This window comes from Phyllostomus hastatus, unplaced genomic scaffold, assembly GCF_019186645.2.
Source record: "Phyllostomus hastatus isolate PE091 unplaced genomic scaffold, TTU_PhHast_1.1 phas_contig_34, whole genome shotgun sequence".
Lineage (NCBI taxonomy): Eukaryota > Metazoa > Chordata > Mammalia > Chiroptera > Phyllostomidae > Phyllostomus > Phyllostomus hastatus.
Window position 1 is genome coordinate 30440865 of NW_025333857.1, and position 24195 is coordinate 30465059.

Sequence of the window (24195 nt, forward strand, 5' to 3'; positions counted from 1 at the left end):
GAGTGGTGGGAAGTAAACGCAGACAACTGTAATTGAACAACAATAAAATAATTTTTTAAAAAAGAAAGTGTTCAACACACACACACACACAGTGATGGAGATATGTCAAAGGAACATGGGAGTCAACTGAAAAAGCTCCAAAAGGTCACAGTTGGAACATAATTTTAAGCAACAAAATTAAAAAAAATTATATTGGACTCTAACCCAAAGTATAAAATAAATATCCATGAGTAAATAAATGATTGAATAAATAAAGAAATGAGCAAGAATAGAGAATCTCCTATGCAGAAGATTCCAAACAAATTATGTAGATAGATATTCCACTCTGGAGGGCATGAGCATAGATTCCAATGTGTTAAGTGTGGGCTGCACATAGTGACTTTCTTCCAAATAGTACCAGATGGAAATGGGCAACAGAGTAACTTTATAGTGGAGAATCCTCAGCCCGGTGGTCAGGTCAACATCAATGTTAATAATAATGTTGATAGTCTGTACCTTTGACGTGATGTGATAAAAATGGCTCTTGACCTGAGTGACCTTCCTCTAAAATCCAATAAATCCAGTATAATCACGAGAAAAACATTAGATAAATTCCAACTGAGAGACATTCTATAAAATATTTAACCAGTATTCACCAAAACTTTCAAAGTCATCAAAAACAAGGAAAATCTAAGAAACAGCCACAGCCAAGAGGAGCTTAAGGATACATGGTTACTAAATACGCTGTAACATCCTGTGTGGAATCCTGGAACAGAAAAAGGGCATTAGTTAAAAGCTAAGGAGAATCGAATAAAGTGTGAACTTTAGTTAATAATATTGTATCAACTCTAGTTTTTTAATTGTAACAAATATACCACACTAATGCTAATAACAGAGGAAATTGATTGAGGAGTATATAATTCCTTATGCTGTCTTCACACCTTTTCTGTTAGCTTAAAACTATTCTAAAATAAAGTTAAACATTAAAAAAGTATTTGTGTTGAATGCTGGTACCTGAAGATGCTGGCTAAAAAATTGTAACAGATATGTGATATTTGGTAGTCAAGCTTTGTGATGTGAAACTGTTTCCTGTAAGTTGATTTGCTTTTTCAAGTAGTTAAAACACTTTTATGTAAATTCAGCAAAACTAGATCCCCCCCACAAAAAAAGGTAAAGAAAAGGTAGTTGGGTCCACAGGTGCAAAAAAACTACTATGTAATTTTATTTCTAAAAAGTTCAAAACATGAAATTTATGGAACATTAATGGGAATTAAAAAACTAATGTTAGAAGGTGAAATGGTAATTATCTCTGGGGGCTGACTGGGAGGCGCTTCGGGGCTGTTTTGGGAAGCACATGCTTCTTTCCTTGATCTGGGTGGTAGTTGCTGCACTGTGTTTATTCACTTGGTGAGAATTCATTGGGCTGTAAGCTTTTGCATGCTGATTTTCTTTCTGACATTTATTTAATGGACTGTAAATGATTTCTGAATAATAAACACTTTTCACAGTGGGAGACATAGTAGTACTGTGTTTTGTTAGACATGTATGTTCTGTATTTACTTATTCACTTATTTCACAAGTATTTATTAAACACCTAGGACTGACTTGTCTCTAATACCATAGATTATATGGGAAATAGACCTATGAACAAACAATAATTTTTAATGATAATTGCTATAATGGTTATGTCTGCAAATATAATGGGGTCCTAGAGATGTTCTGTGAGGAGGGACACACAAGCTATACACGATGAAAGAGTACACATTTGCCTGAAAGGAAGTGGCAAATGGGGAACAAGGTGTGATGAGGAGAGAATTCTAGACAGAGGCAATATCCTGACAAAGTCACAAAGGCAGGATGGGTTTCGGAAAACTCTAATTGTTTGGGAGTGTGATGTAAAGTGGAAGGAGCTGAGAGTTATTGGCTAAATATCTGTGCTCCACCCCAGTTCAAAAGTTGAAGTTCTAACCCCCAATGTGATGGTATTAGGAGACGGGCCTTTGGGAGGTAGTTAGGTTTAAACGGGGTCACGAGGGTCAGATCCTTAGGTTGGGATTAGTGCCCTTCTAAGAGGAGACCAGTGAGCACTCTCTCTCGGCACCATGTGAGGACAAAGTAAGAAGACAGGTGTCTGCAAGCCAGGAAGAGGGCCCTCACCAGACACCAAACCTGTCTGCCCCTTGATATTGGACTTCACAGCCTCCAGAACTGTGCGAAATAAATATTTGTTGCTAAAGTCACCCAGTCTATCGAATTTTATAATAGCCCTCAGAACTGACTAAGACACTGAGGCAGAAGAGGAAGAGAGGAGCCAGGTCTGACAGGCCATGTGTATCATACAGAAGGAAAGACTTTATCCAGGAGATGATGAGTTTAGGCAGTCAATAATATTATAAGAAATATTATTAGAAAGGTAATTCCAAGGCACTGTAGGGGAATACTTTGAGTGGGCATAGCTCAAATCAGAAAGCCAAGAAAGAAGCTCCCACAAGAGTACAGGAGAGACTTATGGACAGGGAGCAGCAGACAGAGAGGTTCAAGATGTAGAGTTGTCATGTCATAGTGATTGGTCAGATAAGGGGGGGAAACAGGTGGGAGCCCAAGATGTCGGCGATGCTGCCATTAATGAGGATAGAGAACTCTGACGGAAAGGTGGGAATGTGGGGGAAAATGAGTTCTATCTGGGACATGTTGAATTTGGGACATACAGGTAGGGACATTTAGCAGGTAGCTGGAGGTAATGAGACTGGGGCCCAAAAGAATGGTCTGGGCTGCAAGAGTTCTGCAGTGGATATAGAGTTAGCAATTACAACTAAGGAAAGTCTGAGTTTACTTATGAAGAGTAAGTAAGTGTGAAAATCATTATGGATGAAGGTGTGTAAATAAAAGAATTCAAGTGTTAGAAAGTTCTTAGAAAATTACTGAAATACTTCACCTTGCATGGGTCCAAATTTCTTAAGAAGGAAAGTGTTCAAGTGTGGACGTGTGGGGTGGCCAGGAGTCTGAAGGTCCTAGTGAGTTGGAATTATGGGACTCGGAGAAATGGGTGGGTGAGAAAGTGGGGAGAGTGTGAATTTGTGATAAGAGGGCATGTTATCGGAGTTTAAGATTTTCAGCCTGGGTTAGTTTGAGTTATAAATAGAATGTGAGTCTTATGAGGGCAGGAGTATTTACTTCTATATCTGCACTAGGTAGTATGAATATGACAGATGAGAGGTGCTCAGCAAGTATTTTTGAATAAATGAATGGAACATTTCTGAAATATACTGAAGGAGAAGTTAATGAGTTGGATAGGCCAAGGAAGTCTGTTGAAATTGTTAGAAAACTTGAGTAGGTGACTTTGATTTGTGCTTAGGAGTACCTGTCTCATACCTTCCCTTGTGGCAGATAAATTAATAGGTATATTCAGGAGGTTTCTATTTCTGGAGATATGATCAATTCAGAAAACATTCTTTATCACTTTCTACTTTAGAGAAAATATGTTTTTATAATGTACGAATGTCTGCTTGACACATTTTGTTTTGAGGACTTCACCAGACTACCATGTAAAAATGTTTGGTATAAAATATTTAAAATAACCTATAATGTAGTCTACCTAAATGTTTAACTTGAAAATAGCCTTTAGTTCTATTTTTAACGTCATAGGAAACACAAAGACTAGAAGAACAAGATAAATGACACCATGAAGAAGGAAGCAACACACCTAGAAGATGGGTCATTCTGGACAATTGTCCCAGTTTATTCAAGTCAATGAGGTTTCAAATTTTACAAAAAGGAGACTCTCCCCTAGCTTCTGATAGTTTGCTGGCATCGGCCCAACCTCTGTCTTCTGTTGGCATGGTGTTCTCCCTGTGTGTGTATCTGTGTCCAAATTTTCCTCCCTAAAAGGACAACTGTCATAATGGATTAGGGTTCCAGCCTAGTTTGGTATTACCTTAAGTAGTTACATTTGCAGTGACCCTATTTCCAAAAAAGGTCATATTGTGAGGTATTGGGGGTTAGAATTTCAACACATGATGTTTTGGGGGAAGGATACAATTCAACCCAGGACACTTCTCAAGAGAGGAGTCCTCTCATTTCAAAGCATGTAAACTTTCCTGCACAAGGGAATGAAGGCTACAGTCTATAAGCTGTTTTCTCTCTCATGATCAAATCAAAATACTGTCCTTAACTGAGAATAAGTAATGGGAAAAGGATAGTCTCTTTAAGAAAGGTGCTTGGAAAACTGGAAAGCTCAATGCAAAGAAATAAAACTAGAACTCTATCTTGCACAATACACAAAAATCAACCAACAATGGATTAAAGCCCTAAACAAAAGACCTGAAGCCATAAAACTCATGGAGGAAAACGTAAGGGTCAGGTCCCTTGATGTGGTATTGGCAATAATTTTCTTGATTTGACACCAAAATCAAAAGCAACAAAGGCAAAACTAAACAAGTAGGGCCATATCAAAAAGTTCTGTACATCAAAAAAAAAGTTCTGTACATCAAAGGAAACCATTGACGAAATAAAAAGGCAAATTGCAGAATGAGTAAAAATATTTGCAAATCATGTACTTGATAGAGTTTAAGTATAAAATATATAAAGAATTTATACAACTCAATAGAAAAAATATGATTAAAAATGAGCAGAGGAACTAAAAAGACATTTTTCTAAAGACTGCATACCAGTTGATGGCCAACAGTTACATGAAAAGATGCTCAGCATCGTTCATCACAGTGAGGGACGACCTCACATCTGTTAGAATGTCCATCATCCAAAAGACAATAGGCAACAAGCGTTGGCCAGAATGTGGATAAAAAGGAGCTGTTGTCCTCTATCAGTGGGAATGTAAAATGGTGCAGTATGATTGGAAACACCATGGAGGCTCTGAACATTAAAATGGCAACAAACTCACAGCTATCAATAACCGAATCTAAAAAACAAAACAAACTAAACAAACAACTAGAAAAGGAATAAAACCATAGATATGGAGATCATTTGGAGGGTTATCAGTTGGGAGGGTGAAGGGGGAAAATGGGGGGAAAAGGTATGGGGATTTAAAAGCATAATTGGGTAGGTTCAGAATAGACAGGGGAGGTTAAGAAGAGTATGGGAAATGGAGAAGCCAAAGAACTTACATGCACAACCCATGGACATGAACTAAGGGAGGGCATCCCTGGAGGAAGGGGGGAACCAGATGGAGGGGGGAAGAGGGAGAGAAATTGGGACAACTGTAATAGCATAACCAATACAATATATTTTTAAAAAGAAAGAAATTAAAAATAGAACCACCAGGAGATCCAGCAATTTTACTTCTGGGTATTTATCCAAAGGAAATAAAATGACCATCATGAAATGATATCTTCCTGTCCATATGGTCATTGCAGCCTTATTTATAATAGCCAAGACATGGAAACAACCTGAGTGTCCATCAACAGGTGAATGAATAAAAAAAAGTGATATATAAACACACACAATAGAATATTATTCAGCCATAAAAAATAAAGAAATGAAGCCATTTGTAACAACATGGACAAGCCTTGAGGGCAGTGTGCCAAGTGCAATAAATCAGACAAAGACAAATGCTGTAGGATCTTCCTGATGTATGGGCTTGAAAACAAACAGACAGGACGTGTAGATACAGAAAACAGGTGTGTGGTTGACAGGGGATTGAGTGGGAGGATGAAGGCAGTCAACAGGTACAAACTTCCAGCTGTAAGATAAATAAGTGCTTGGGGTATAATGTATAGCATGGTGAGTATAGTTAACAACACAGTATTGTATATTTGAAAGTTGCTAAGAGGGTAAATCTTAAAGTTCTCTTCACAAGGAAAAATTATGTGTGGCGATGGATGTTAACTAAATTTATTGTGGCAATCATTTGGTAATATATACATATGCCGAATCATTATGTTGGACACCTGAAACTAATACAATGTTATGTGTCTATTATATCTCACTAAAAAATAGGCTTCTCTCTTTACCTGTAAATTTAAGAAGTCCCCATTAAAAAACAATTAGTTTTGATACTTTCATAGTATATATATATTTTTAACTTGAACTTAGATACCAACAACCTGAATAAAGGTTTGCAAAAATCCTACCACTTGTGATGAAATTGATAGAGAAGGTTTAAAAATTATTTATTACTAAGGAGACTCTTGTCTTGTAGAGAATTAGTGCTAGTCTCTATGATACAGTTTCTATTGTTTTATATAAAGCCCAGAAATAAGGACTCAGTATAAAAATACTTGTTTTCTTTTTTGTAGATCAGGCAAACATTTCTATGGAATAGTCTGGTTAATGCTTAAAATCTGGCTCCCTCTGCTGGAAGACATGAGGGAAGAACCTCCCTTCTTCAGCCTGAAGTCCAAGAAGCATACATAGAATAGACATTCACAACTCAGGTTTTCTAATCTTGCTGCATATATGGAAATTGCCTCATTGACCAACTTGTGGTTTGTAATGAGGAAAAACTTACAAATCTCACTATTTATAAATCAGCCACCAACTGTGCCCCTGCCCCCACCCATTTCCCACTTTAAACAGAACTAATGTTTAATTCAGCCCCTGAAGCAAATAACGAATATGGCCCTGACATTCAGTGTTCCCTGCCTGGAGACATGGGCTGCTCGTCTGAATTTAGGATTTCAGAGCAGAAGGGACCCTCAGAGACCCTCCAATAACTCTGTTTTCCTGGTGGGAAAGCACAGGGGCAGAGAGAGAAAGTGGTTTCCTAAAATCATGCAGCTATGAGAACTTGGATGGATAATATGACAAATTATGTGTGATGCACTTCTCTGATATACTGTCTACACCTGAGGCCATTTTTTTTCATTGCTTTTAATGGTTGGGGAAGAGAGACAGACAGACAGACACAGCAACAGAAAGATTGGCTGCCTCTTGTACATGCCCCGGCCAGGGATCAAACCTGCAACCTGGGTATACGCCCTGACTGGCAGTCAAACCCACAACCCTTCGGTTTGCAGGATGACACTTCAGCCAACTGAGCCACACCGTCCCGGCTACTTCTCTAACATTTTACAGTGATTAGTGCATCAAATCAGGTTAATAAATATTTCCTGATTGCCTACTATGTGTCAGACACCAAGAGATATACACCAATGTGCACATGTGTGCAATGTGACCTTTGCTCCTCAAAGAGCTTAGAGTTAATTAAATTTTACAAATGATGATTGCTGGTTAGACACAGCTGCCAGGTCTGCAATGCCAAATGGCCAATTAAATGGCCTTTTTACATTAAGAAGCACTAATTCTTGACAGATGATTGATCATTTCTTTGCACAGCCAGTTAATGTCCTTGAGTAGCTGTTGGCTCCTATTCAGTTAGCTTTGGTGTGTGACTGGTTTCTGAACTAGAAATTTTGTTTTTGATGGGGTGAGTGATATGTCTGTTGGAAGGGGGTTAAAATTTTTTTGTTTTTGTTAAGGTAGAAAATGACTTTGTGTTATCCTGGTGAATGGTCTAAAGTTGCTTTTGAATGCAAATGTCAGCATCTCCAGGTTTATTCCTTCTGTGGAAAGCACATCTGCATATCCAGTTCTATTAAATGGTCCAGCAGCCTCAGCCTTAAGCCCATCTCCCAATGCTGAGATGCCCATGCAAGTCTTTTGTAATCAGTTCAGTATATTACTTTTATCTGCCCACTGGTACTTCCACAACAGCTGCAGTAACACATTCCTGTGTATCTGTATGCACGCATAAACCCTCACCTAAAGGTGAACGAGTGACCAGAGAAAGAATGGAGTCCTCAAGCCATTCTTTTTTGTTTGGACCATTCCACTCCTCACTTATTCTGCCACCCTAAGAAACAATATTAAGTTGTTATTTATATAAAAACAGCACATGATAGTGACTGCCAGAGAGCTTCAAACCCCAGCTCTGCCATTTGCCAGCTGCGTCACCTTAGGCAAGTTACTTAACCTCTTTGTGCCTCGAGCTCCATATGAAGTTGCTGTGATGATTAATGAATTAATATACATGCAGCCATTAGAAGAGATCCTGGTATACAGTGAGCACATGTATGTATTGGCTTACACTATTATGACTTGATTTGTATGTACAAAGAAAACTAATATGGTATTTATAAATTCTTAAAAGGACTCAAAAGGTAATTTACAAAATGAGACCAACTGAATAATACTGCACCATTTCCTGCTGGTTCTGCACACAGAGGTAGGGTGAGTTATTCCCCGGGGAGACAGAGCCTGTTCAGTAAACACAGGCACCAGGGTGAGGAATCTCAATTCTGATCTAATGAACTAAATGTCAGTCCCCTGCTATTCCCATATCTTCTGCTTAGAAGCTATAAAAGTATTATCAAAATTAGTTTTTAAGTCTACTGGGTGTCAGGGTATCCGGGGTGGGGGTGACTAGAGTCGAAAGTCCAATAATATGCATTTGAGTGCACCACATGTCTCTTCATCCTGAAACACTTTGGGGACACATAGGCTATTTTATTTAATAGTCATTGGTGGTTTGGGGTGCTAGGTTTTAGTATCAGGGAAACATACAACTGCAACAAAAGGACTCTGTGTTCTTACTATTTACAATGCACTGTCAGGTGCTTCGCTCAGCACCTCTCTGGAGACTAGGCAATATGAAATACCTTCCAGAGCTGAGAATCATTCTGAGCTTTCCTGGTACCTCAGATATCCACCAAGGTAAATGCTAAGGGTGAGTATTGCAAATGACTAGAACTTTTCCAAGCATTTGGCTTTTAAAACTCAGATGAGATGTTGTTTCCTGTTTTCATCTTACTGACATCTCTTACTCTGTACAGCACAGAAATCAAGCTGAGTTTGAATTAAGATTCTTTTTTTCTAGGCTGTTTCTGAAAGAAAGAATTGGTTTTAACTTCTAAAAGACTGTGTAACATAGGTTGAGTTTTAGATGTTTGATCATTTGTGTTACCCTGTAGTGTCTATTCAGTGACTGACAAGACCACGCCTTTTTTTTTTAAGATTTTATTTATTTATTTTTAGAGAGGGAAGGGAGGGAGATAGAGAGAGAGACATTAGTGTGTGGTTGCTGGGAGTTATGGCCTGCAACCCAGGGATGTACCCTGGCTGGGAACCGAACCTACGACACTTTGGTTCGCAGCCCACGCTCAATCCACTGAGCTACGCCAGCCAGGGCTAAGACCACGCCTTTTATGAGCTGTTTTCTTTCAGTGGCCGTGATCTTACCAGGATAAGGCATGGCTTCATTACAAGCATCTCATCACTATTAGTTAGGCATCTCACACCATGCCACTAGTTGCTTACATACGCATTGCATTAATGAGTGGACAACATATATTTCATGGGCATTCTGCTGTAAGTCAGCAGTGAATAAACATGCTGAAATAAAGGGCTGCTGGACTTCCTGCATGACAGTATGAGGAGCTCTGTGGGCTTGCTTCATGGAGACACTGATGAAAATTATTTTTTAAAAAATCTGAAAATAGTTCAATGGTCCTATGGGAAAACAGAAGAAAGAGAAGGAAGGAAGGAAGGAAGGAAGGAAGGAAGGCAGGGAGGGAGGGAGGAAGGTCTAATGAAGAACACTCACAAACATTTGATAAGAGGTAAGAAAGCCCATAGTGTCTGAATCAAGGCCACTCACTCCTCCCTGCCCAGCTCAGTGAGGCAGAGACTTCAGGTCAGACTGTGGCAGCCTAGAAGGCAGAGATCCCTCCCCTACCCTCAGCTCCCAACTGGAGGGCTGTCTTCCCGAGGGAAACAGTGTTTTCGAGTTTCTCATCCTGCCCTTTAAGATATCTGTTGCTGAGGCTAAGTCCTGGGTGAGTGCAATCAATACACGAGAGTACCCTTCCCTTCTGCCCCCACTAATGGAATGGAGACTCTGCCTCAGACATGACACGCTGACTACTAGTGCCCATCAACTTCCCCAGGGCCCATGAGGTGGTAGCTCCATGCTGGGGGAGGGAATCAGGCTGCTTTCCTTGCCATCCACCAAGCACTCCACCCACAAGAGACAGAATCACTAAGAGAGAAACCTGCTTTTGTCCCCGCCCCCAGATCCAGAGCCCTGGTTCAGAGATTTTTGCCTGTGAGGAGAAGCAGGCCATAAACCAGACAGCACTCAGTCTTTTCCCAAGGGAACTGACTTCATTTGCAACACACCATGGGGAAATTCAAGCCAAAGGGCATTCTCAGGAACAGGCAAGCTAGTGGTGAAATGCATTTGGGAGGCAAATTTGTGGATTTAATGAAGACAGTCTAAACTGTAGGTTAACTTTGCAGAGAAAACTAGAATAAGACCGTTCAGCTCCGAGGAGCCTTTCTGGGGTGAGAAAAACATCAGACATTGAGGGAGAAACCATTCCTTTTAAGGAGCCACGATTTGATTGAATTTGTTTGTGGAGCTGTTTATGTCCCATGTCATTGTTGAGAACAATAAAGCAATCAGCCAGCATTTAACAGCTGGGGTTGGTCAGAGCCCCACCAAGGCCACTGCCCATCCAGTGTTACTGAGGGGAAATGCCTCCCCAGGAGAACGGTAGCAGCTTACCACTGTTGGGAGGAGAGGGAAATAGACTTCAATAAAATAATCCAGCAAGTTGTTAAAAAAAACCCAGCAAATAATGATAACAGTTCTGCAGAGGAAAGTCTAACATTGCTACAATGTACTATCTAAAATATCTAGTTTCCAACAAAAAAAAATTAATGAGGCATACAAAAAAACAAGAAAGTATGACCCAACACAGGAAAAAAAGAAAAACAGGTGACACGTGCTGTGTATGAGAGTGACAGATTTAATAGAAAAATGCTTGAAAACAACCATCAAGCACATGCTCAGAGAGCTAAACGAAAGCATGGTGAAGTAAGTGAAGGAAGGAGTGATGGCAATGTTGAATCAGATAAAGGATATCAATCAAGAGATAGAAGTTATTTTGAAAAGAAACCAGTGGAAAATCTCAAGTTGAGAAGTTCGATAATTAAAATAAACTTAGTAGAGGTGCTCAACAGATTTGAACCGGCAGAAGAAAGAATCTGCAAATGTGTCGATGGGTAAACAGAGATTAAGAAGCCGAAAAGTACAGACCAGTTCGTTTTATGAAGACAGTATCACTCTGATATCAAAACCAAAAAAAGGCATCGCAATGAAAGAAAACAACAGACCCTATTTTTATGAATATAGATGCAAAAAACTGAATGAAATACTAGCAAAAAAAATCAAGCAATATATAAAAATAATTCTACATCATGGCCAAAAAAGAATTATCCCAGTAATGCAAGGTTAGTTCAACATCTGAAACTTAATTAATGTAATAGATCATAATAATAGAATAAAAAAACAAAATTATGCAATTATCTCAAATAATGCAGGAAAAACATTTGACAAAAATCCAACACTTTTTTGTGATAAAAAAATTTAACAAATGAGAACTATAAGAGATCTTTCTCAACCTAAAAGGGGAATTTTACAAAAACATTACAGATAACATTATACTTAGTGGTAAAAGAGTAGATACGTTCTTTTTAAGATCAGAACAAGATGTCCCCTATTGCCACTTCTATTAAGCTTGTCCTGGAGTTTCTAGCCAGGACAATTAGGGAAAAAAGTCCTTTAGATTGAAAGGAAAATTAAAGCTATCTCTATTTGAAGATTACATGATATTGTACATAGACAATCCCAAGGAACCCACTAAAAACTATTAGAACTAATAAACAAGTTTGTAGGGTATGAATCAATTATGTTTTTATATACTTTGCAATGACTAGTCCAAACATGAAATTGAGAAAGCAATTGTACTATTTTAGGTACCACATTCTTCTCAGGGTTGCAAAGTATTTGCACATACAAACTGCTTAACACTCATTTGTCCTAAATTCAGTAGTAGTTAAGAGTTATCTCGGCTGTATTTAAAGAAAGGAAGCAGGAAATTCATGACTTCACTTTGCACATATTGTAAAATATTATTTTATTTTAAAAACCTATGCTGTTGCCCACGAACAAGTAAACTCCATCATTTGTTCATTCAACACATGTTCATTGAATTCTTGCAGTGTCCCAAGCACTGTTCTGGGGATAGTTTTTCTCAGGAAACAAAACACAAAATTTTCTGTGCTCATGGAATTTACATTCTGTTAGGGGGGAACAGACAATAATCAATTAGCTTCATCAATGAGTTCATTATAGGGCAAGGTTAAAGGTGGCCAGCCCTGCAGAGGAAACAGAGGCCCTGAGAGTGATGGTTCCATGTGTTTTCACCCGCAAACCCTGGTGCTCAGATAAAAGCCTGGCTCAGCGAGGCACCGTGGGTGTTTGGTGAAACATGAATAGATGTAGTTCAAGTTGTATGTTTGCCTTCTGAAGCTTTGCACTTTGGACTGACTTCCATTTCTTTTTTTTTTAAATCACTGTGTCTATAGAAAAAATTTCACCTGTCCTCCTTTCCTGTTCTGTTTTTCTGTAAAAGGTGGCATGATAACAGTGGGTACGCACAAAAATCTCAGAGCCAGACTGCATGGATTCAAATCCCTACTTTACCACTACTTTCTGAAAACTTTAATTATATTTATAATGATTTTTAAATTGCATTCATTTCATTAGCTAAAGCTTGAGGCTCTGTGTTTTGAAGTCGTCCCTATTACAGATAATTTTGTTACTGTTTGTTAGCTTCATCGTTGCCATTTCCTTGAGTTCTGTATTCAGTCAACATTTATTTTATGTCAGCTGTTTGCAAGAAACTATCCTGGGTCCTAAGGATATTACCTAATTATGCACCATCATAGGTGGATGTTAATAATCCTTTTCTGCTATTAATAGCAAATTTGATATATCTAGATTCTATGCAAGATGTGAACTTCTTGTCAGCTGGGACTGCCTCATTCACATCTAGCATCCTCAGAATATTAAGCAGTGCTTGGTACATGTAGATGTGTAGCAAATGTTTAATGAATGAAAAAGTTATTGTTTGACAGCTATTAGTTATATATGCAGAAGGCACACATTTGCCACTGGTTGGGTGTTCTGTTTAGAACATCTTTTCTGTCTAAGGTTGGCTCTCTTAGGTCTGGTCTCCCTAGCAAATCAACATAATCTCTATGAATAGAGGACCAGGTGACCTGCAGCTTGGCAGAAGCCCAGAACATGCTTTTCTACCTTGGACATCAGCCAGCCTGGGGCCAAGTTCAGAGAGTAACTCCTTCTCCCCTTGGATGTGCTATTGTGACTCACCCTTGTGAGATGATTTTTCATTCCTGTATTTTGGTTACATTTTCTTATTTCTTTTGGGGGTCCTCTTTCAAGTAAAACAACAGAAGGGTTTTATCACATTCCTGTCAAATAATAATTTATTAGCTATGATATAATGGTATCAGGAAATAGCAAACTCTTTGGCTGTTTATTTCCCTTGTTATGGACAGAAAGTACATAGATGACTCAGTTGCTATGGATACCAAGTCTTTGAGATAATAGAACCCTTTTAACATAATCCAATTCAATTAAATTGGTTTTTCTCTTAAATATTATGTCTACCCAACATACTTTTTAAAGACAGAATATTATATCCCTTTCTCCCAACAGTAGAAAGTATATTTTAAATTTTTCTTTAATTTTGCCTTGAGATATTTCATTTTCCTCTATCTCCTCTTTTCTGCATTGGAAAAGATGGTATGAAGAAATAAACTTTGCCTCTGCTTTTCCTTCTAACTGAACCAGAAAACTGATTTTGTTGGTCCCACATAATCACACAAATATCACAACACGATTCACTCACTTGTGATGGTTAGATTATTCAAAATTCAGTCTTCAAAAAAGCAGGTTGATTATAAAGAAGTGTATAAACATTTCCTCAAACTTTCATTTGTTCATTGAGTCAGACTTCTTTAAAATAGGATCTGTTTAAGGTGAAAAATGTTGAACACGGCATTAAGTTTATTGATTGTTGTTCAGGAAAAGCTGCCAGGTCTTCAAAATACAACTTGAAAAGTGGCTGTCATAGTTCGGGAGCGTGGCACAGGTCTGTTCCCACGAGTAAAAGGGATCAGACACCTTGCTAAGAGTGTACTCTTACATGTTTAAGGGTTTAAAATGTCATTTAAAGGTTTTTTAAGGTTTAAAATGTCAGTTAAATCACAATTTATCTATTTTTCCAAAGGAATTATTAGAATGAATTAATTAGAACCCAGTACTTTTTTGAATTCCTATTTTGGCTCCTTGCTTCTAATTTTAACTTCTGTTTGCCATTAGAGATGGGTTAGGTTCATTATATAAATTTTTAAATCTGTGCAATGAACATTTTTTCCTGAACCATTTTGCTGGAGGCTGCCATGCTGGAGATAAAAGGGCCAGGTCATGAGTCATAAGGCCTGGGTTTCAGGCTGGTGTCCGCCACTAGTTGTGTGGCCTCAGATGAGTCATCTAACCCCTCAGGTCTCAATTTCCTCATCCAAACATTAGAGGTCAGACGACATAATTTTCCAAAACCCCCTTGCCATCCTAAAATATCTACACTGCTTTGAAATTTACCCACATCTCCAACTGATATCCAGCATCAAGGTTAGTAACTTTTAAATAGTCTTACTGAATTCAGAATGAAATAGAGAAGAAAGAGCTTTAGAAGTACAAGCCTACTAGCAATATTTTTTCCCAATCCTGTACTGCTTTTAAAATAGGTTTACATTTGCAGTGGAAAATAGGATATAGACCACATTCAGGTGGATCATTTCAGAACATTTATTCTTGGTGATACTTTCTCCAGATGGAAAGTAAGTATGTAAAAGAAATACTGGCAAAAACTAGTGTCTATCATTCCCTTAGTAAAAGTCAGGCACTTTGCTAAGTGCTCTTGGGGCTTATCTCATCAACCTTCACAGCAGACCTGTGATGCAAATATTACCATGTCTATTTTACAGATAAAAGTGGTCATAATAAGAAATAAAAAGGTGAAATCTTTTGTCCTAGGTGGCTGGACTAGTAAGTGGCAGACCAGTATTTGAATCCAGGCTGACTTTATATGTCCAGAGTATATAAACTACATAATGCACAGACATTCAGAGTTTGAAGTTTTTGGTTTTGGTTTGATTCTTTTTGTGGCTTATGTGTTCTTTATATGTCTCAACACATACCATTGCCCCCTTTGCAGTGCACCTTCCATGCGTGCCTGACCTCAGTGGAGGCGCCATGCCTGTCAATCACACTAACAGAAACCTGGGAATCACAGCTGACACTATTCCTTCCCTCATGTCCACTCCCCACACATGCAACTCGTCACTGAGTTCTGTCCACTTTTTATTAAGTAGCTCTCAAAATGGATGTATGAGTCAGGATCTCAGAGCAACGGTCCCTGATATACTTGGAGGATTTAACCTGAGAGACTTCAATGAAAAGACCATTTATAGAGGTGTTAATGTAAGAAACATCCAAAGTTTTAGAAATTTTTATGAGTTTATTTAAGTCAAACTGACACCAGTTGCTGGAAAGCCAAATCTCAACAAGTTGAGAAAATGCTCCAGAGAATGATGGTTCTGCAGCTTATTTATACATTGGAATCAAAGGAGGGTTATATGAAATCCACTGGTGGTAGATGAAAAGGGAAGGAGAAAGCAAAGTGGGGCGGCAATCTCAGGCCCCGGATAATAGGAAGATTAGAGATACACACACTTCTTTTCCTCTGGTGGGTATAGGACAGTTAATAATTAACATTTATAGAACATAGAGATGATATTCTTGGAACAGGGAAACAATGAGACATTCCATGCTCTCCTGCTCTGGTGGGAGATTGTGCCCTGAAGGATCTGCAAAAGATGACTCTGACATTTCAAAGGTCTGTTATCTTAGATGCAAAAAGCCAACAGACAGGCTCACGTAAGGTAAAGATTGACCTTTGTCAGGGAAGCTATGGGCCTAAGACCTGACTACCGGTCATGATTTGCTTTTAGTTGGAATTTTTATGTTCAGACCATCCTATGTGATTACTTTCTGTTTCTTGGTTTGTCGGGTCCACCGTGCAAACCTCCCCTGAGTTTGTCAGGTTTAGTATGTAACCTCTTTTTCATCCACAGAGGTGTGGGGAAGCTCGAGATAACCAGCAAGAGACAGTGGGGTGCCAAGGAACTAGCGTCAGCAGAATGCTGTTAGCATCTGTTATGGGTTGCTTTGTTCTCTCCAAGAGATATGTCCACGTCCTAACCTCCAATACCTTACCCTCTTGCTTAAGACTTTAACTGGCTCCTCAGCGTCCTTCAGGTAAAACACAAATTTAAAACTGGGCCATAAGGGCATGAGGGACCTGGTTCCCTGTTCTCTGTGTGTGTGGCCTCACTGGACTCCTCTCATTACCTCTAATGTGTTGTGTTCCCTCCCACCAGGGGACCTGGGTTGGTGGATGCTCTTCCTTCTGCCCTGTGTACATGTGAGGCCATCACCGTTGTTCCTATTGTCTTAGTCTGAATGTTTTCCAGCATGTGGAGCAGTCAAGTCAGGAGCCCATCTCGGGCTCTAAAATGTGAGTGTAGGAGCCTGTAGATGGTTTTAGTCTTCAGCATCAAGTCAGAGTTTTCCTTAGTAGTAAGCTAAACCCAAGACACTGTGAAGCAGGATAAGCTTTTTGTGCCTCAACGTAGGACTTCAGAGTCCAAACCCATAGAATCCCTGAGCTTAAAAAAAAGTTCCAAGACACTAAGTTGTAGAACAATTTTTATTAAAACTGATGTATATAGCATAGAAAATAGTTTGAATATATATATTCAAAAATATTAAGGGAAGGTTTAGTTGGGGATATAATTGGGAGAAGACATATAGCAGTATGGAAAGGGAAGAGATATTTACATGCTCAATGGCATATATTCTTTTATAATAACATAAAGTAATGGAATCTTTGCATATTTGCATGAACCAAAGGGTCCATAGAGAAACAGGTACAGCAAAGGGAACAGTGTTTTGCTTCTGCTGCTGTTGTTGTTGTTGTTGTTGTTGCATTGATTTTTTATTGTATTTTTTCTATTACCATTTAGTTGACTTGTCTCCCCCTCTCCAGGCAATGGGAACAGTGTTAGAGGTGGGGGTGGGAGGAGCTCCTGCAGCTTTAAAGCAGGCCTTTGAAGATGAGATGTACCCCTCCCTTCCCTTCCTACCACCACCTTTGATACTCCAATAAAATGTCACCCCGGAGAGTCAAAGGTTAGAAACCAGCTAGGAGAATCTTCTCTTTGGGGGTTCTCCACAAGATGAACTCTTTATTACAGTCAATTTCTATAATAGTTGCTGCAACCACAAACCAAAAATCTTTACATATGGCTGTTGATAACTACATATAGATGAAATGAATGGAGTATCATCCCTGCCCTGTAAAAACTCTCAGTGAAAGAATGACACCCAGCTGCTACTGGTACCTGGAAACTGAAAGGGCCCTGAGGTGGGAAGAGCCTGGAGTGCACAAGGGACACAGAGAAGGCTGAAGCATCATGCAAAGAGGAGGGAGACTAATTCTGAAGGTTAAGCATAGGGCAGAATATGTAGGGCCTTTTAGGCTGAGATAAAAAGTAGAATTTTTTTCTAAATGCAACAAACAATTATTGGAGAGTTTTAAACAAGAGGGGGATCTGATCTGATTTACACTTTGAGCAGATCTCTCTGGGTGCTGTTTGGAGAAGGTGAGCAGAGGGACGGCCAGGAGGTTGTTGCGGCGGCTGTCCAGATGAAGGTGCATGGTGCCCTAGACTTGGGCTTTGGCAGAAAAAACGAAGGGAAGCAGTTGGATAAAGGATGTCCTTTTGGGGCAGTGCTGTCAGGACTTCCTTAGGGTCACATGTGGGTGTAGGAGAAAGGGAGAAATTAAATGTGACTTCCAGATCTGACTGGAGGAATGGGTGGATGGTGGTGCTATTAATTGAGATGAGGAAGATGAAAGGAGGAGTATATTTAGTGGGAAAAGATGAAAATTCGGTCTTGGCCCTCTTAGGTTTGAGAGGCCTGGGGACACCCAAATAGAAATGTTGTAATCGCTCTCACCAGGCCTCCTGATGCCAGTCCTGGCTCCAATACCCTCCCTGCCCGTCTAACTCTCCCATTCCCTAAGCCTGGCTGGGCTCACGCAAGGTTGACGCTTTAAAACAATCACCATAGTTGCCCTCAGAATCGTGTACAGATACCTCAGTCTGGCATTCAACCTTTGAATGATGCTCTGAGCATCTCCTTTCAGCCTTATCTCCTACTGTAACTGCCCGACATCTACTACGTGGTCTGGCCAAACTGGACAATTTGTGTTCTTCAAATGGTCCTTGAACATTTTTGCTTCCAAATCCTTGCTCAGGTTTCCCCCTCTACCTACAACGTCCTCAAACTCAGCAGTTATAATCTGTTAGGACTCAATTGCAATTATAAACGTCAAGAGCATAACTCCAGACCTCAGGAATATCAGCATAACACAGACACTGAGTATTAGTCTAGTAACTCCTCCGGTCTGTCTCCCATCTTCCTGGCATTCACAATGCATTAATATAAAGTAATAGTCTCAAACGTTTATTATTAAATAGTAATGCCTAGTAAAGGCCAAAATACTTACTAATAAAAGGGCCATGTGAGCCAAGTGAATAGAATGACTCATCTTCGAAGAGTCATTATTCTTTACTAAGGAGACATGAGAACAAAAGTTACCACTCAGAAGTTCAAAAATTTTTTTGAAAGGTAAAACCTAGGGGATGATTTATGGAAAAATCCAGTAGAAACTGCCTTTCTTAAAGGAAAAGGAGGACATTAATGTGATTAAAAGAAAGGATGAGTATAAGATTTTAATAATAACAATAATAATAATAATGACCTTGAATAGCAGCTTCAATGCTAGCACCAACATTCTTACTATTTTTGGTGACTAACCTACTTTCATGAGAGTCCTTGTGCTGCCTTTTGAAGGAGGTGGCAGAACTCTTGTACCTTTAACAGAGTCGGGTGTTCTGTGGATCCATATCATCAGCACAGCCATCAGAAAGCATGTCTGATAAATGGGCAAGAGGAATTATCACTGGTAGGTTTTGTAATGGCCGTGGTGGTTAGGTATTATTCAGAATCCAGAGAAAGCCTCTTCATACTCATTGAGATTTGCATATTTATATTCTGCTGGGAAAAATGTCCTAAGTATAACAATTCTGAGTAGCAGTTAGTAAATTTTGCCATCAATTACAAAATATTTTCAAAATCAGTGTTATGGAGGGCACTGACCTAGGCTCTACGAGTGCTTCTTCAAGTGGTTTCTTCAGTCAGTTGTATCATACATGGCTGAAACAATGGTTATTTTTGTGTCCATGACTACAGTGACATAAACTAAATTGTATCTATTGATCATCAAGTTGAAATCCATTAAGATTCCTTGTTCAACATAGACTGAGCCCAGGAGTCAGGGCTCCAGCCCAAGTCATTTAAGAATTCCCCTTTGAATAGCTCTTTTATCTACTGGTGCAATTTTTGAGGCCTTAACATTTCTACTCCCCCACCCCCATGTTAATTTAGTTCAGAACAGATGTGTGTGGCATCTGTACACATATGTTCCCTGCAGAATTCTTGGGAAGCAGATCCCTTATGAACACACTTGAAATGACTATTTCCGAATCCGAGAAATTACACTTCCTCCCTATCTCTAAAATATCTCTGTTTTATGTGGCAGGCAGGCAATTTAATGAGTTGCCTTTTTTTCTCTCCCAGATTTTTCCTCTAGCACATTCCAGTTTTCCAGCTGGGGTCAGGCTTGGGACTCTCACTTCTGGGCCTGGAAGTGGGCCTGGCAGGCCCAGCCCAGGAGCTCTGGCCTCCTTACAAAGCCAGCTTTGTAATGGGGCTCCTTGACCATGGAGAAACCCACCAGAGCACGAAGTTTCTCCGTCAGCTCATGGGAGCTCTGACAAATGTTTTGAGCATTTTCACCAGGCATCCTGACTTCCCTATGAGGTTTCTATGGCTCCACAGTCAACATTTTCCAATACTGACTTTGGAGCACTTAGGAGAGAGCTCCAAGAAATCATGTCTGTTTTACATGGAAAAAAAAAACCCACTTATTTTAGAAATGATTAAGAATGCAGTGTTCTTTGAGAATGCACTGAAATGTCTCATGCCACGTGCAGGCCTACACTCCAGGAGGCCCCACACAGTCAGGCTTCCACTTACTGATAGTGATGGATGGTTGGGGGCTGAGTATTGCTCCCCACACCGGAGCCCACAATCGAAGTGCTCCTGATGTCATGGAAAGGGAGGTGTAGGAAATCAGAATATGCCCCTGCAAACTATGACTGTAGGAGCCTGGAATATGCCACCGGAAACATGCCTCTTTGGGATAAAGAGTCTCTTGAGAGACAGCAGACACAGGAGTTATAAAAACAGAGTAGAGATTGCCCTTTTGTAAGAAAATTTACACTTACAAAGAAAATTGCTATTTGTAAGGTGTTTCCCTCTATACCAGGAAGATGACTGCAAATCCTAACAGACTCTTATTAATGAGAAATCTGCATAAGAAATCTTAGATCTGCATAACAAAACTTACCTTTCTTTACTGTGCTCTTCCTGGTCCCTTTCCCTTAACTCATCTCCTCCGTGTTATTATTCCTTTGTTTAGCTGAAGGAGATATTTAAACTCGAGTTCTAGCCACCAATTTGAGTGCGGAGTTTCTTCCACATATACATACTAATACATTTCTGTTTGTTTTTCTCTTGTTAACCTGTTTTTCATAATAGGGGTTCCAGCCAAGAAACTGGAAGGGTAGAAGGAAAAGGTTTTTTCCTTTCTTATATAAGGATGTGACAAACCAGGGCCCAGTGTCATCTACCAGTTGGCTTTATTTTTCTTTGCAAGTTTTACAACACATGGATATTTTTCTCCTGCGCTCATCTGGGGAATCAATCAGGCTTTTAAAACCTTCAGTAGTGATTCTGACAAAATCCCAGTCCATAATCCCCTGCATCTGTCCTAAGCCTCGCCTCCCGTGTCTGCAATGGCTCAGTGTGATTCATTGCAGGACCCGGTCATCTTGAAACCATGTACGAATCATTGGGTTGCAGTTCAACGGGCATTAGTTTTTAAAGGTAGTTCAGTACTAATTCAAACATAATTCAGAGTTTATAATAACTTTCAGAAGTTATTATAGTTCAGATTACATACTATGAATATTTAAGAATTTTTGGGCTCGCCCCCTGGGGAGACCTGTACTAAGTGCATTGCTTGCACTACCTTAACCTCATGAAATCTCTCTATAGGAGGCGCTGTTTATGCCTATTTCACAGGTGAGAAGAGATTCAGAGAAGCTAACTTGCCTATCTGGTAAGGGATAAAACTAGACCTTGAACCTAAGATATCTAAGACTAAAATATGTGGTTTTAACGACTATGCTCTATTTTTCCTCACTGTCCTTATCTCTATTGTTTTTACTTTCCAGTCAAAATCTGAACTAATTTTCTCCATGTCCATGGCCTTTGGAAAATTACTAACCTTTCTCTTGGACCTCAAGTTCATTCCTTTCTTTGGGTTTCAGGCAGTTGTTGAGAAAATATAATTAAAAACAAAATCTCTCAACCCAGAACGACTCTCCACAAAGGTAGTAGAGAAAGAAGGCAATTTTAGTATTGAGTAAACATTAAACCAGAATGTGATGTGTGTCACCGACAGTCCACTGAAGGACTGCAAAGACGAGCGAAATCTCACTGTTGCAAACAGGTGGGCGAAGGATACGAGAGATGGAATCTGCAGTTTGTATTCAGGTGACATGTTAGGCCCAGATCCTCTGTGGACACTGGAGGATGGGCTTTATTTTTTGTATTGGTTGTACTCGAAAGAGATGACTACAAAGTCCTTAAGGAAATATTCCTGAGTTGTGAGACTGGCAAGAGGCTTATTTAGCCATTGAAAAGATTTACATACACTTGAAAGGGTAGAGAAAGAAATTCTGAAAGAAAAGGGACAGGATATAAGGCAAGTGTGGTGAACTGGGGGAAGCTCAGCAAGGCCTGTTCTTTCAGAGTGCTCTCTGTGTCCCTCCGTGCTGGAGGTGAGGATGCTCCTTCCCGGCGGGCACAGGGAGGGCACCTCTCACAGGAGGACCTTATGACCTGTTTCTGGGGAGAAAGCAAGGGAAGGTCACACAGACAGATCTTGCTTCTGCTGTTTTCTCCACCTACTTCAGCTTAAAATATTTAATATGCCAAGTTGTCATATTTTGGGGTAACGTGTTCTGAATGTTGTCACCTACCACAAATTGCATTGCGTAACATCGAAGTGCATTTCCTGAGGGTGCCTCCCCTCTGATTCTTTTTTAGGTAACTCTGGTCCTCCTGAGGTCTCTTTTACATAGAGCTGCCTTTTAAAAACACCTGATTTCATCCGTGGATGAAGTGACATGATGTGAAGGTGATCAGGAAATGCCACCCCAAAATATGTTACTTCGACATAATTATTTTCAGCTGAAGGTATTTTAGTTCCTCAAATCCCTTATCTGCCTAAAAAACAGTGCCTCCCAAAATAACTCAGTTATCATAAACCCCACCCCTGGAGAAGCTCTAACAGTCTCTTCTGAGAGAAGAGCAGTCAACTTCACGCCCAAATAGGCATTGTCACAAGCTACTGTCTCCCATCTATTCTCCTAAGAGCCCATTCATTTTCCCAAAAGAGCTTTCATGTTTCCATAGGCGCCTATTCTTCCCACCTTGTAAGTCATTTGTTTTCCCAGAAGTGCCCCTCTGCTTCCCCGTCTCCCCTTCCCTCCTATTAAGATGGTGTATAAGCTCTCAATGGCACCACTCCTCTGGGTCTTTACTTCCTTCTGTGATATCCCTGTGCACGTAAAATTAAAAATTAATACATTTATATACCTTTTTACCTTTTAATCTGTCTTTTGTCAGTTTAATTTACAGGCCTCCAGTCGCTGAGATAGACAAAAAGCTTTCTTCTCCCAGAATTTGCTTCAGAATAATGTAGAAGGGGAGAATGGATGGGTAGGAATCGGCTGTGGGTTGGCAGTTGTTGAGACTGGTGATGTCCCCATTCACATTCTCCACACTAACGTGTTTTTAAAAACTGATTTCTGTTGTTGTCAGGAATTTGCCATTTTTGGTTATTATTTTTATTATTAGGAAAACAACAGGGAAGAATTTATAGCTGAACACTTACCCACCATATTTTTGCAGGAGTTACTTGGTTGTCTATATGGGGAAAGTAAGCAATCACCCAGAAGTAAGCCAATAACTATTGTGTAATGGAGGCCTGTACCATGCTAGATACTGTGTGGCACTTCATAAACATTACTTTGCATCTTCACAGAAATCCTGCCTGGTAGGTGTTATTATCTCCATCCTGTAAGTGTGGAACATTGAGACTCAGGGTTAAGTTGACTAAGATGGTAAGTAACAGATGGGTTGGAAACTCGAGAGAGACAGAGGCAGGAGGAGCCAGATGATCTGATCCCAGTGACTTTATTTGATGCTGCGCTTATAGGCAGAGGCAAGAATGGAGTTTTTTAAAGAAAAAACATGGAGTTTGTGGGGGAATGAGGGAGGGGTTAGTTTCTTGTTCTTCTGGACTCTTGCCTCAGGGTTTCAGGATGTGAGTCAAGACAATGGGTTGGGTCAAGGGCCGGGCTGTTCCCAGGTACAGGAAGGTCAGTCTGACCACTGGCTGTTACGGCTGAGATCAGACGTCTATTGTGTGAGGTGAGTGAGAGTTTCAATTAAGCTTCGGGCTATCGAGTGTGTCGGGATAACTGAGTCATGAGCAGTCCATTGGGTCAGAAACCTGGCGTGGCTGGGTCATGAGTGGTCTGGCGGCCTGGGAACTGGCCTGACCCTTTCGAGATCTTGGATTCAAACTCAGCTGTATCTTCAACCCTGGGCTCTTTCATTCATATACTTGACAAAAGTTTACTGAAAGCCTGTCATGCAATAGGCATTTTCCAGAGCAGTGAGCTTGGAAAATGCCATCGCTGCACGAATCAGCAGAATCTAATATTCTCTTTCTACCCCGAAATACTTCCCACCCATGTGATGGGGGAACTCAAGATTTGGAAAATTTTAGTTGTTAGGTAATAGTTAATAAGCCTAGTAGTTAATGCATGTAAAAAGCTGTTTTTCCAAGAACTGAAGGTATGCTGCCCCCCTGACTCCAGGCGACCACAAGCAATTTGACCTTTGTGCTCCAGAGGGGATCCCAAGCAATGAAGATGGTATCTGAGTCATTGTGCTCCAGGGAGAGACATTCCTCCGCCCAGGACACAGATAAAGAAAATCAC

At 39.9% G+C, this 24195-nt stretch overlaps 1 protein-coding gene across 1 annotated transcript in view; it reads left to right on the plus strand.

Annotated features, from left to right (window-relative positions):
* The window catches only part of CFAP95 (cilia and flagella associated protein 95), a 183988-nt gene that overhangs the window by 118094 nt on the left and 41699 nt on the right, over positions 1–24195 (plus strand). The window lies entirely within an intron of this gene.